An 11956-nucleotide genomic window follows, 5' to 3' on the forward strand; every position below is an offset into this window, starting at 1 on the left:
TTCGAACAAGTGTATTATTCTGATAGCGGGTTCAGAAAGCTAATATATTCAGTAAGGTCAAGTGATCGGAATGCCTGGGTGGAGGCCGCTTCCGATCAGTAATATTACAGCTTAATCTTGACTGAACCCTTCGGGTCACACCCAAGAAAAATATACGAACCGACTCGACGAATTAATTCAGAAGTAATTAATTCGTCGCCCGAGTGTTAAATATTTAGACGTCAATAATTCGAGCTTGGAGCGTCGAAACCGATCATCGGAAGTCGAGTAAAAAATAATAAAAAGACGAGACACGCAAAATAATAATAAATCAACCATATTCCCAAAATACCCCTAGCATCAGAATGCCCCGAGCATCCGAATGCTAGGGGCAAAAATTTCCAAGCATAGGTGGCTAGCAAGCGCACCAAGCCGAGCCTAGCATGGCTGGCTAGGTGCGTACTAGCGCATCGTGCTAGCAGCCACGCACAGCAGCAGCTAGCAGCCGCGTGCACGTGGTGCGTGCAGCAGCTAGCTGCCGCAAGCTAGGCGTGCTAGCAGCGCATGCACTAGCAGCCACGCACAGCAGCAACCCGCATCTTGGTGCGGGGCTGGGCTCGTGGCTGGGCCATAGGGCTGGTCACTATGGGGAAGCTTGAGGAATATGGGAGCAAGTGGGTAAGGACATGTGGTCCTCACCAACCCATTTCACATGGTAATGCCACTTGTAGATTTATTATTAGTTTGCAATTTTAATTTAATTTAGCTTTAAATTAATTTGTGGAATTTCATGATCCCACATTGATGGGATAGAAATTCCCACTCATACTTTCCTCTATAAATACCAACCTTGGGATTTGGAGTAAAGTGCTTGAGTGGGAGTTAGAAAGAGCATTCCATATTTTGGAAAAACTCTTAAACTCCATTAACACTTGGGTTTTGGTCGGACCTTGCTAACTCCAAGGTAGCGGACCTAAAAAGTCGTGTTCGTCCTTTGTGGGTGGATACAGTTGGAGGCACGGCATTTGCGGTGCTCATGGCTTTCAAGTAAGAGCCCGTTTGGAGAGGGCGAAGCTCGCTTCAAGGGTATGATTCGTTCTTCCTTTTCTTGTGTTTACTTATTTATGCTTTATGATTTTATTAATTACGAGTGGTTCCTTGGGTCGGGGTTGTTTCCGCGGTGAGTCGGACTCACCAAACCCCAACAACGGTATCGGAGCCCCGCTCGTTTATTTTTATAATCATGTTTTTCAAGGTTTTTTTGGCTTATTTTTCTGGTTTAAGTTGCTAATTAGATTAGTAGCTCGATTTTATTTATTTTAATCCCGTTTTTAATGTCGAATTTGGCCCAGAACCCAGATTTTCGCCCAAAAATAGTGAATTTTGGGTGGAAAATGTGTTCTGGAAAGGTTTTTCCCCTACGGACCTGTGATTTTAGCCAAATTCTGACCAGAAATGCCTTTTTCGAGGGATTTTCCGTTTTTGACGAAAAAAATTTAGTCTTTTCTAACCTTGAAATTAATGGCATAACTTGTTGATTATTGACAAGGGAATAAACGCGTCGTCAATTGTCTATCCCTAGATCAAATACAATTTATACAACCTAAACAAACCTAATACGAGTATAAGGCAAGCATAGGGGTCGAACCACAGAGAACGGTAAACACCACCAAATGTCATCGACAATTAAGCTAGTCTGGAATAGGGGATAAATAAACTAAAGTCTAAAAATGCTAAAACAAGAAATAAAACATTAAGGGAAATGGTTTAGGTATAGCATTCACTTGAACATAAACAAAGGCATAGAAATTGAATTAATGCTGGGTATTGGTGTGTGTGGTTGTTGTTGATGTTGCAGTTGCTGTTGGTGTGTGTTGCGGTTGTGCGTGATTTGTGAGTGGAAAGCAGGGAGCAGCAGGGGAGGTGAGGTGGTGTTGTGTGGTGAAGGATAAAGAGGGGTGTGGTGAAGGTTAAGGGGCAGCAACAAGGTAGCACAACACAGTTTGCTTGGCTCAAAATTTGTGCCTCGAACCTCGGACTTCGAACTTGATTTGAACATGGAAATCGAGCGTCAACCCGAACACACCTACAAACACGAGCAAGATTGAGGAGAGAATTGGGACAAAGAATAAAATAAAATAAAATGAAAATAAACAGAGGACGAAATAAAACAAAACCACGACAAATAAAATAAAATAAATAAAATAGAAATAAATAAAATAAAAATAGAAAATAAGAGACGTAAAACTAAACTAATAAAAATAAACAAAAACTATACAAGCAAATAAAGTAAAATAAAATACGAAAATAAACTAAAGCTAATAAAATAAAGAAAATAAACTAAAACGCTCCAAAATTACCGAATAAACAAGAAACTTTATTAAAAAGAAAACAAGAGAAAGAAAGGGAAAATAAGATAAAATAAACACGAAAATGACTCTAAAACTACTCCCTAAGAGTGACATAAATGTCACTCATCAATTATGTGGTTGATTATTTGCATTATTTTCTGCTTTTTTTAAGTCCCTTTAAAGCACACTTACTTGGTAGTATTTGATGCTTAAAGGTTGATTTATTTTTTACATAATTGCAAACTAATTGCATTTTATTGTGAAAATTTTTGTTTTGAGGCCTCCTAAGTGTTAAAGATTCAATCTTTATTTGTGATAAGTGATTGAAACTTTAAAAACCACTAAATTTCATGTTATTTTGTATTAAACTTTGTTGTTTTAATCATTTTTAGTTGATTGGAAACATAAAGTTTCAATTTTTGTGATAGAAATTTGGTTATCCTCATGTTGGAAGATATAATTTTCAAGGATTCACAAAATTTAGATGTTGGAATTTTCATTTGAACATTAAAGTTCATATTTTTCCAACTTCCCCTTACTTTTTCAAATTCTCAAGTTTAATTTAAATTGATTAAATTAAAAGTGAGAAATTGTCTCAACATTGTTATTGCACTAAGCTAAACCAATTTAATTAAGAATGGTTCTTGGAATTATTTTGGTTATTTGCACTTTGAAATTTCATAAAGTTAGACTTGTTTAAAATTTTTATTTTTTGCTCATTAAGTTAGTTCTAAAATTAATTTAGAATTAATTAATTATGTCTCGCGAAATGGGATCAAATCCCGAGGCCATGACACGCAAAACGAGGCAAAGAACCACCCTTGGCTAGCCGGGCTGCATAGCAGCCCGCATGTGGCTGCCCCGCCTTGCGTGAGGCCACACGCGCGGCAGCAGCACATGGCCGCAACAGCCACGCACCAGCAGCCATGGCTGTGCGTGCGCGTGCGTGCGGCAGTGGCAGCAGCCCATGGCTGCTTGCCGCGGGCCGTGTGTGCGGAGTTTTTTTGTGTGTGCATATGCTTGGTGCGGTGAGGTGAATAGCCGTAGTATGCTTGGTTTGCATGAGCCGCGATTATTCGAGTTTCCTTGGCAAAACGCTTAAAGCGAAAGCCACTTGAAATGCGGTTGGCTTAATATTGCATATTTTGCCGTTTTATTTATTTTAAATAATTTTGTTTATTTTAATTAAAATTTTGCGAGGCTAGGCCTCGGTTTTGAGCGGCATTGGCAAAATTTTATTTTGACAATTTTGGGTGCTACCGACTTAATTAATTGAATTAATTAAGGGAAATGCGGAATTTAGTGGGAGCTTCAATTAATTAATGACGTCAAATTACATAATCGGTTAAACAATTTTGACTAGTTTTAATTAGGCGTGTTAATCGGATTAACCACCTAGATTAGTTACTAGTTGTAGACACCTAAAAATGTCTCCCCAAATCCAAACCCGATGATGAACAACCTTTCACCGCCATTATTGGCCGGGTTTAGTATTTAATCTTCTCTTTTCGTGTCTTTAAACCCAAAATCATTCATTTCGTGTCCTTTAAAATCATTCATTTCGTGTCCTTTTTATAAAAACGTTTAATCCAGTTTATTTTGGTCCATAATCTGGGTTCAATGATTGAATAGTTGGATGGGGCTTTAAAAGAGCTTTCCAACAATATATTATAAGCCCAAATCCGAATTATAACGAATAAGTTATGGCCAAAATATTAAACTGAGCCCAAACCGAACCTAAGCCCACCTTACCTACGACCCAATGATCATGTGGAGGGTCCAAATGATTTAATACAATTCCTAAACTAATTAGGATTAATTAGAAGCTTCTATAAGTTTCTAAAAGATCTTGATTATCCTTTTTGAAAAGATAAGATTAAAGAATTTGAAATTGAATAAAACTTTTCTTTTTGAAAATCCTAATTCTATCCAAATTGAAAGACGTTAAAAGATAGACAGATATTATTTTCGTGCCTCATATTTTTTATCCAAATTTTATATGTTTGGATATCCCTTGTAATTATCTTTCCAATGATATATTATAATATCAATTCCGATCTATAACGGAAAAGATATGAATAAAATGTCAAACTCTATCCAAAACTGACACCGTCTCACTATTTCGTCTATATCTTTTGTTCTACAAAATATTTTAATCTTATTCTAATTGGGTTAGAAATAAATTTTCAAGAGCTTTCCAACGATATTTTATTCATCTTATTCCGATTTCTAGATCAAAAGATATGATAAAAACAAAAATTGCAAAAACTGCTGTCTATCGCAAGAGTTTTATCCGATTCGAATTCTTATCTTTTCTTGATTCTTCGACCTTCTTTTTCTCTATAAATAGAGGTCATATCTCCCCTTTTCCAATCATCAACAATCTTGATCATAAAATAATTCTCTTCTCCATTTTTAGCCTAAATACTAGACACCCTATTCTCTCAAAATACTTCCCCTAATTAAGCACTCCAAAGAGTCAATACAATACCTGAAGTTCTATGCTTAAACCAAGGCGTGAAAGGTATAATTAACCGAGGATTTGGACCAAATAAACTCTATATTTATTTAATTTAATTTAATTATTTCAATTTGATTTGTATGTTTTTATTGAAGTTACTAACAGTTTATTCATGATGTAGCAATTTAAAGGAACGTGCGGAATGTGAGTAATTAATTAATTTAATTACTCTTATTTTATTTTAATATTTCTAGTATCATGATTAGGTTATTTTATATTTGATTTGACTAACGCTATTTTTTTTAAATTGCTTCCAATATTGATGTTATTTTATTATTATTTATGATCACCACATTGCATGTTTAAAGGGAATATGTAATTGAAAATCACGCCTAATAAGATAATTTGGACAACTGGTTTAGGTTCCTTTTTAATCTTGTTAATTAATTCAAGTGATCACAAATATTTTAGAATTATATGTTGCATTAATATTCAACCAATTTAGCTTAATAATAGTTTGGAGCATATTGACTCTTTGTTTTATGTCTTTGAGATCGCAGGAATCACTTTTCATTATAAGAATCGAGTGGAGGCCAATACGGGCGAATGTGACTCCATGACTCACTTCGTACCATCATCCCCGATCCTCCTTTCGTGGTTCCGAACCATATGGAGTTAGTAATCTCCTGGATTATGAATAGGGTGTAACCTTCACGGGTCAATCGTTGTTGCCTATCGTTGTCCCTTTACTCATGGTTGCCTTTTATGATCCGTGAACGGTTTACAAGTTCCTTAAAAACTTGTTGGCGGCTCCCTACTTTCCTTGTCCCTAATCATGTCCCTAATCGTAATGTCAATTCCCACTTCCTAAGAGTGTCAAGCATATTCACAACATGCTTTTTACGTAGGCGCACTTCAAGCGACGCCTACAATTTGGCGACTCCACTGGGGAGGATTCTTGGTTATTTATCGATTTGAGTGATCGGTATTTAATTGAGATGAGTGGATGAGACTTGAAAGATTCTTGAATTGTATTCCTGCGATTTAATTGGCTTTGTCACATAAGCATATGCATTTTAGGTCACCTATTTTGCCACAATAGTACGTGTTCTACGTATGTGGCTAGCCCGGGGGATTTAAGCTCTATCAACCCGAAAACGTTCATGACAATAAGGGTTCATCCGAGTTTTTAAATTCACCCAAACCATGGAGTCGAGTTTGATTTCATCACGAACTCGCGGAGCCGCCCGTTGGCATACACCCTCAAGGGAGGCTGCCTTGCTAACGCGTCCAAACTCTTAACCATGGTACCCTTTGACATCCAAAAGCTTGACCATAGTGGAACATAGATCTTGACTCTAGGTTGCGAACTTCATTGCATCATTCGTGACGATGTGCTTATATGTGCATTTTTTTTATTGATTTTTTTTATTTTTTTTTATTAAACCCTTTTTATTTTTTTATTTTTTTTTAGAGTCGAGTCATAGATTTATTTTTTTTAATTTTTGAGTCACCCGGATTTTTATTCCCGTATACTGCACAAGAGTCAACTTGTTTTGGTCATATCCGGAGTTCTAGAAAGAGTTATGTGCCGTACAACCTATGGATATGTAGCCCCGAGTTTTATCTTTCATTTGGAGTTGGTTTCGTCCCAATCAGAGTCACAGATCAAAAGGTATAACCGATATACTACAGCCTATCCCGTTTAGGTGTCTATTTAGCGTCAACTTTCTTTCTTTCTTTTTTTTTTTTTTATTTTTATTTTTTCTTTTCGTGTCAAGCTAGTCTTAGCCAAGTCCGTTAATCCATGTCAACTCGTATAACATAGGATTATAGATTTTTTATTTTATTATTATTATTTTTTATACCCATGAGTCTTAACTCTTCTAGAATTCTAGTCCTCTTCCTAGTTTCTTGTGATCGATTTTTTTTGCTAACCTTAACATGTGTTCTTTCTCTTTGATTGTGGTTGATCTTATTTATGACTAATGATTGCCAATGGACCGTTTTCCCCTAGTAAATAGCATAAACATTAAAATTGGACAAAATTAATCAAGTTAGTTTGTCTTTCACAACGTCCTCATGTCTAGCCATGCGATCATACCACGAGTCTTAATAAACTCACCTAATCACATATGTTGAGTCATTGCACACACTTTGTCTTCGAGTAATGCACTATATTGTTTATGATCGTATATTAGGACCATGCATGCGTCATTTTCCGTCGTAATAGGAATGAGTGGAGTATTTCCCATCAGATTTCAAAATCGTTTCATACACTCTTCCTTTCCAATCCGATTATTGAGTGAATGCATCAGGTGAAATCATCCTTACACAGTACTTGAGTCTAAAATCACTAGGCAATAGTTGGAAGAATAAGGGGAACGTCATTCCTTCCTTCTTTCCTTCCAATCAAAGTACAACAAACTTTTTGTCCCTCTTGGCGGTAACAAGTAATTCATAAGCAACCATAAAGACGAAGCACAAGAAAAGTTTCCATACAAGATCTCATGTTTTTTTTTTCTTTTGTTTCAACCCTTTTCCCCTAATAAGTCTAGCATAGGTTCTCCTTATCCTTATGTCTATATGCCATGTTCCATCAATGAGCATTTCTTTCCTTTGCATTCGATCATGTCATGCGCAAAAAAAAAAAAAAAAAAAAAAAATCCTTACCGAACACAAGGTATATCAATGATGTGAGGTACCTTTGCAACTCATTCATTCCCAATTAACCACTCAATCACAAATCCATTTCTTCATCAACCACTTTGAGCCTCATCTAATGATTGATTTTTTTTATTCAACCCACAATAACTTAACCCTGGGATTGGAAGGTATGTAATTGTATAACATTCAAAAAGCAAGTAAAAAAAGCAGCAAAGCAACAATAAAACAATGTCTAAAGGCAAGTGTTCCAATGTCTTTGATATGAACACGTCTCAAATTGCGTCTCTCATCGAGTGCTTGGTACCGTGCCTGAGAAACATGAATGCCAAGTGAGTGATGGACCGCATGATCTGAGATTGCCTACATTGATTCAAAAGAATAAAAAAAAAAAAGCAAAAAAAAAAAAAAAAAAAAAAAAAAAAAAACTTGCAAAGTCCAAATTTTAAAATACACAATTACACATCTTGGGGGCTTCTCTCGGGTCTTGAGCCTTTTACACCTTTCTTCCTTAAACCATCAGCTTAACTACATTACAACCCTTGAAAGACCTCTTTGAGGTGTACATACACTTGTGCAAAGTTTGGTTAGAGCTACGTTCGGCCTGATTCCTAACGGATATGTAGGCAACCTCACATCGAGGTGCGGCCACATTCATATTCATATCCATGCATGATCGAGTCAAAGAATATCCAATGCTTACCCCTACCCATTTAGAGCTAGACTTAGGGGCTTGAACCCACATCATTTAGCTTACTTAGCCTAAAGAGTCATCATCATTGACTCTTCTCACATCTCTTTCCATCGCCTTAACCCTTGCAGCCAGCCTTAGTATCACATTCACACACTTCACTCACGCATCCATATCCATATCATCCTTCCCTTTAGGAACCCTTTATCATGAAATCTTATTTCCTTACCGCGCATGCTTCATCATCTTTCAAGATAACATTCATTAGAAGAAACGTTGTATACTTGCTTAGCTTCCTGACCTGAGCAATATTCATTGTTTCATGCATCGCATAATGTGCTGAGAAACATTTATATATCAATGATTTTTAATCATACAGATCATATCGTGCTTAGCTCCTTGACCTAAGCAACGTTCATTATGCAATAATCACTTCATCTGTATACGTGCTTAGCTTCCAGACCTAAGTGACGTTCAAGATCGTTTCTTTACACCATAAATGATGCTTAGCTCCAAGACCTAAGTTAATTCATCTATCGTGTCACATGATGTAATTTTCCTTAGCCTCCTGGCCTAAGGACATGCATCATGCATACATTACTTTCAAGAAAAGCAATTCAATCCATGCGATTCATTTTGTCTTGCTCAAGGAGGAAGTTCAAAACTTCTTTCCTTTTTTCGCGTCTTTTATTTTGGGGAAGTTTAAAAAAACTTTTTCAAAATTTTCTTATCGAGGGAAGTTCGAAAATAAAAGTTCAGTTTTCACATCTTTCTTTTTCGGGAGAAAGTCAGTACCCTCCACTCATTACAAAAATTGACGGAAAATTTTTGCTTTCGCATCTTCGTTTGCCTGTGTCTGCACACACACATATACACACACACACACACTCACAAGTCATACACATGTCATGTCACATCAAGTCAAACTTGGTCAAGTCAGTTGGTAAAGTCAATCACAGTATATACGAGTCCCTTGGCAAATTTTATTTTGCAGGTCTTATCTACAGCCCACGTCCGGGGACAAGCGGACCATTTACAGCCCACGTCCGGGGACAAGCGGACCATCTACAGCCCACGTCCAAGGACAAGCGGACCATTTACAGCCCACGTCCGGGGACAAGCGGAACATCTACAGCCTACGTCCGGGGACAAGCGGACCATATACAGCCCACGTCCGGGGATAAACGGACCATCTACAGCCCACGTCCGGGGACAAGCGGACCATCTACAGCCCACGTTCGGGGACAAGCGAACCATTTATAGCCCACGTCAAGGGACAAGCGGACCATCTACAGCCCACGTTCGGGGACAAGCAAACCAACTACAGCCCACGTTCGGGGACAATCGAACCACCATCATTTCACGACGCAAGGTTCTCGATACACAGAGACTTGCAACCTCATCATCTGTCGACTTTACTCAAGCATGGAAAGTATTATCCGGTGGATTTCTTCAAGCATAGAAAACCGCCAAATTCCTTTGTCGGCTTTCCTCAAGCATGGAAAGCATTATTGGTGGATTTCTTCGAGTATAGAAAAACGCCAAAATCATATGCCGACTTTCCTCAAGCATGGAAAGTGTCATCCGGTAGGTTTCTTCAGGCTTAGAAAGCTACCAAACTCATCTGTCGGCTTTCCTCAAGCATGGAAAGTATTTCAACAAACGTCATCTGGTGGATTCCTTCAAGCATAGGAAAATACCAAACTCATTTGTCACAGATACACTGGTGTCAGATAAGCATTCTATCCCTTTACTCTTTTATCTGTAGAACTAACATTTTTCTGCAGGTATCGGCGTATACAGAGTGATTTAGGATCGCAGAACGTCTTAAATCATTCTCCGTCCCTATCGACTACTTTGACTATCGTTTTCGAAACTGTCGTTTCTACAAACTCAGTCAAAGTGGGGGCTTCTGTAGACACCTAAAAATGTCTCCCCAAATCCAAACCCGATGATGAACAACCTTTCACCGCCATTATTGGTCGGGTTTAGTATTTAATCTTGGAGTGCTTAAATCCATATTTCCATTTCATAAACCAACCCAATTCCTAGCCCATTTTCCCAAACCATAACTTATTTTCCTCTTTTCGTGTCTTTAAACCCAAAATCATTCATTTCGTGTCCTTTAAAATCATTTATTTCGTGTCCTTTTTATAAAAACGTTTAATCTAGTTTAATTTGGTCCATAATATGGGTTCAATGATTGAATAGTGTGATGGGGCTTTAAAAGAGCTTTCCAACAATATATTATAAGCCCAAATCCGAGTTATAACGAATAAGTTATGGCCAAAATATTAAACTGAGCCCAAACCGAACCTAAGCCCACCTTACCTACGACCCAATGATCATGTGGAGGGTCCAAATAATTTAATCCAATTCCTAAACTAATTAGGATTAATTAAGAGCTCCTATAAGTTTCTAAAAGATCTTAATTATCCTTTTTGAAAAGATAAGATTAAAGAGTTTGAAATTGAATAAAACTTTTCTTTTTGAAAATCCTAATTCTATCCGAATTGCAAGACGTTCAAAGATAGACAGATATTTTTTTCGTGCCTCATAGTTTTTATCCAAATTTTATATGTTTGGATATCCCTTGTAATTATCTTTCCAATGATATATTATAATATCAATTTCGATCTATAACGGAAAAGATATGAATAAAATGTCAAACTCTATCCAAAACTGACACCGTCTCAATATTTCGTCTATATCTTTTGTTCTACAAAATATTTTAATCTGATTCTAATTGGGTTAGAAATTAGACTTCAAGAGATTTCCAACGATATCTTATTCATCTTATTCCAATTTCTGGATCAAAAGATATAATAAAAACAAAAACCGCAAAAACTGTTGTCTATCGCAAGAGTTTTATCCGATTCAAATTCTTATCTTTTCATGATTCTTCGACCTTCTTTTTTCTTTATAAATAGATTTCATATCCCCCTTTTCCAATCATCAACAAGCTTGATCATAAAATAATTCTCTTCTCCATTTTTAGCCTAAATACTAGACACCCTATTCTCTCAAAATACTTCCCCTAATTAAGCACTCCAAGGAGTCCATACAATACCTGAAGTTCTATACTTAAACCAAGGCGTGAAAGGTATCATTAACTGAGGGTTTGGACCAAATCAACTCTATATTTATTTAATTTAATTTAATTATTTCAATTTGATTTATATTTTTTATTGAAGTTACTAACAGTTTATTCATGATGTAGCAATTTAAAGAAACGTGCGGGATGTGAGTAATTAATTAATTTAATTACTCTTATTTTATTTTAATATTGCTAGTATCATGATTAGGTTATTTTATATTTGATTTGACTAACGCTATTATTTTTAAATTGCTTCCAATATTGATGTTATTCTATTATTATTTATGATCACCATATTGCATGTTTAAAGGGAATATGTAATTGAAAATCACGCCTAATAAGATAATTTGGACAACCGGTTTAGGTTCCTTTTTAATCTTGTTAATTAATTCAAGTGATTACAAATATTTTAGAATTATATGTTGCATTAATATTCAACCAATTTAGCTTAATAATAGTTTGGAGCAAATTGAATCTTTGTTTGTATGTCTTTGAGATCGCAGGAATCACTTTTCATTATAAGAATCGAGTAGAGGCCAATACGGGCGAATGTGACTCCATGACTCACTTCGTACCATCATCCCCGATCCTCCTTTCGTTGTTCCACACCATAAGGAGTTAGTAATCTCCTGGATTATGAATGAGGTGTAACCTTCACGGGTCAATCGTTGTTGCCTATCGTTGTCCCTTTATTCATGGTTGCCTTTTATGAT

Source organism: Chenopodium album, chromosome 1 (assembly GCF_948465745.1).
Source record: "Chenopodium album chromosome 1, dcCheAlbu1.1, whole genome shotgun sequence".
NCBI lineage: Eukaryota > Viridiplantae > Streptophyta > Magnoliopsida > Caryophyllales > Amaranthaceae > Chenopodium > Chenopodium album.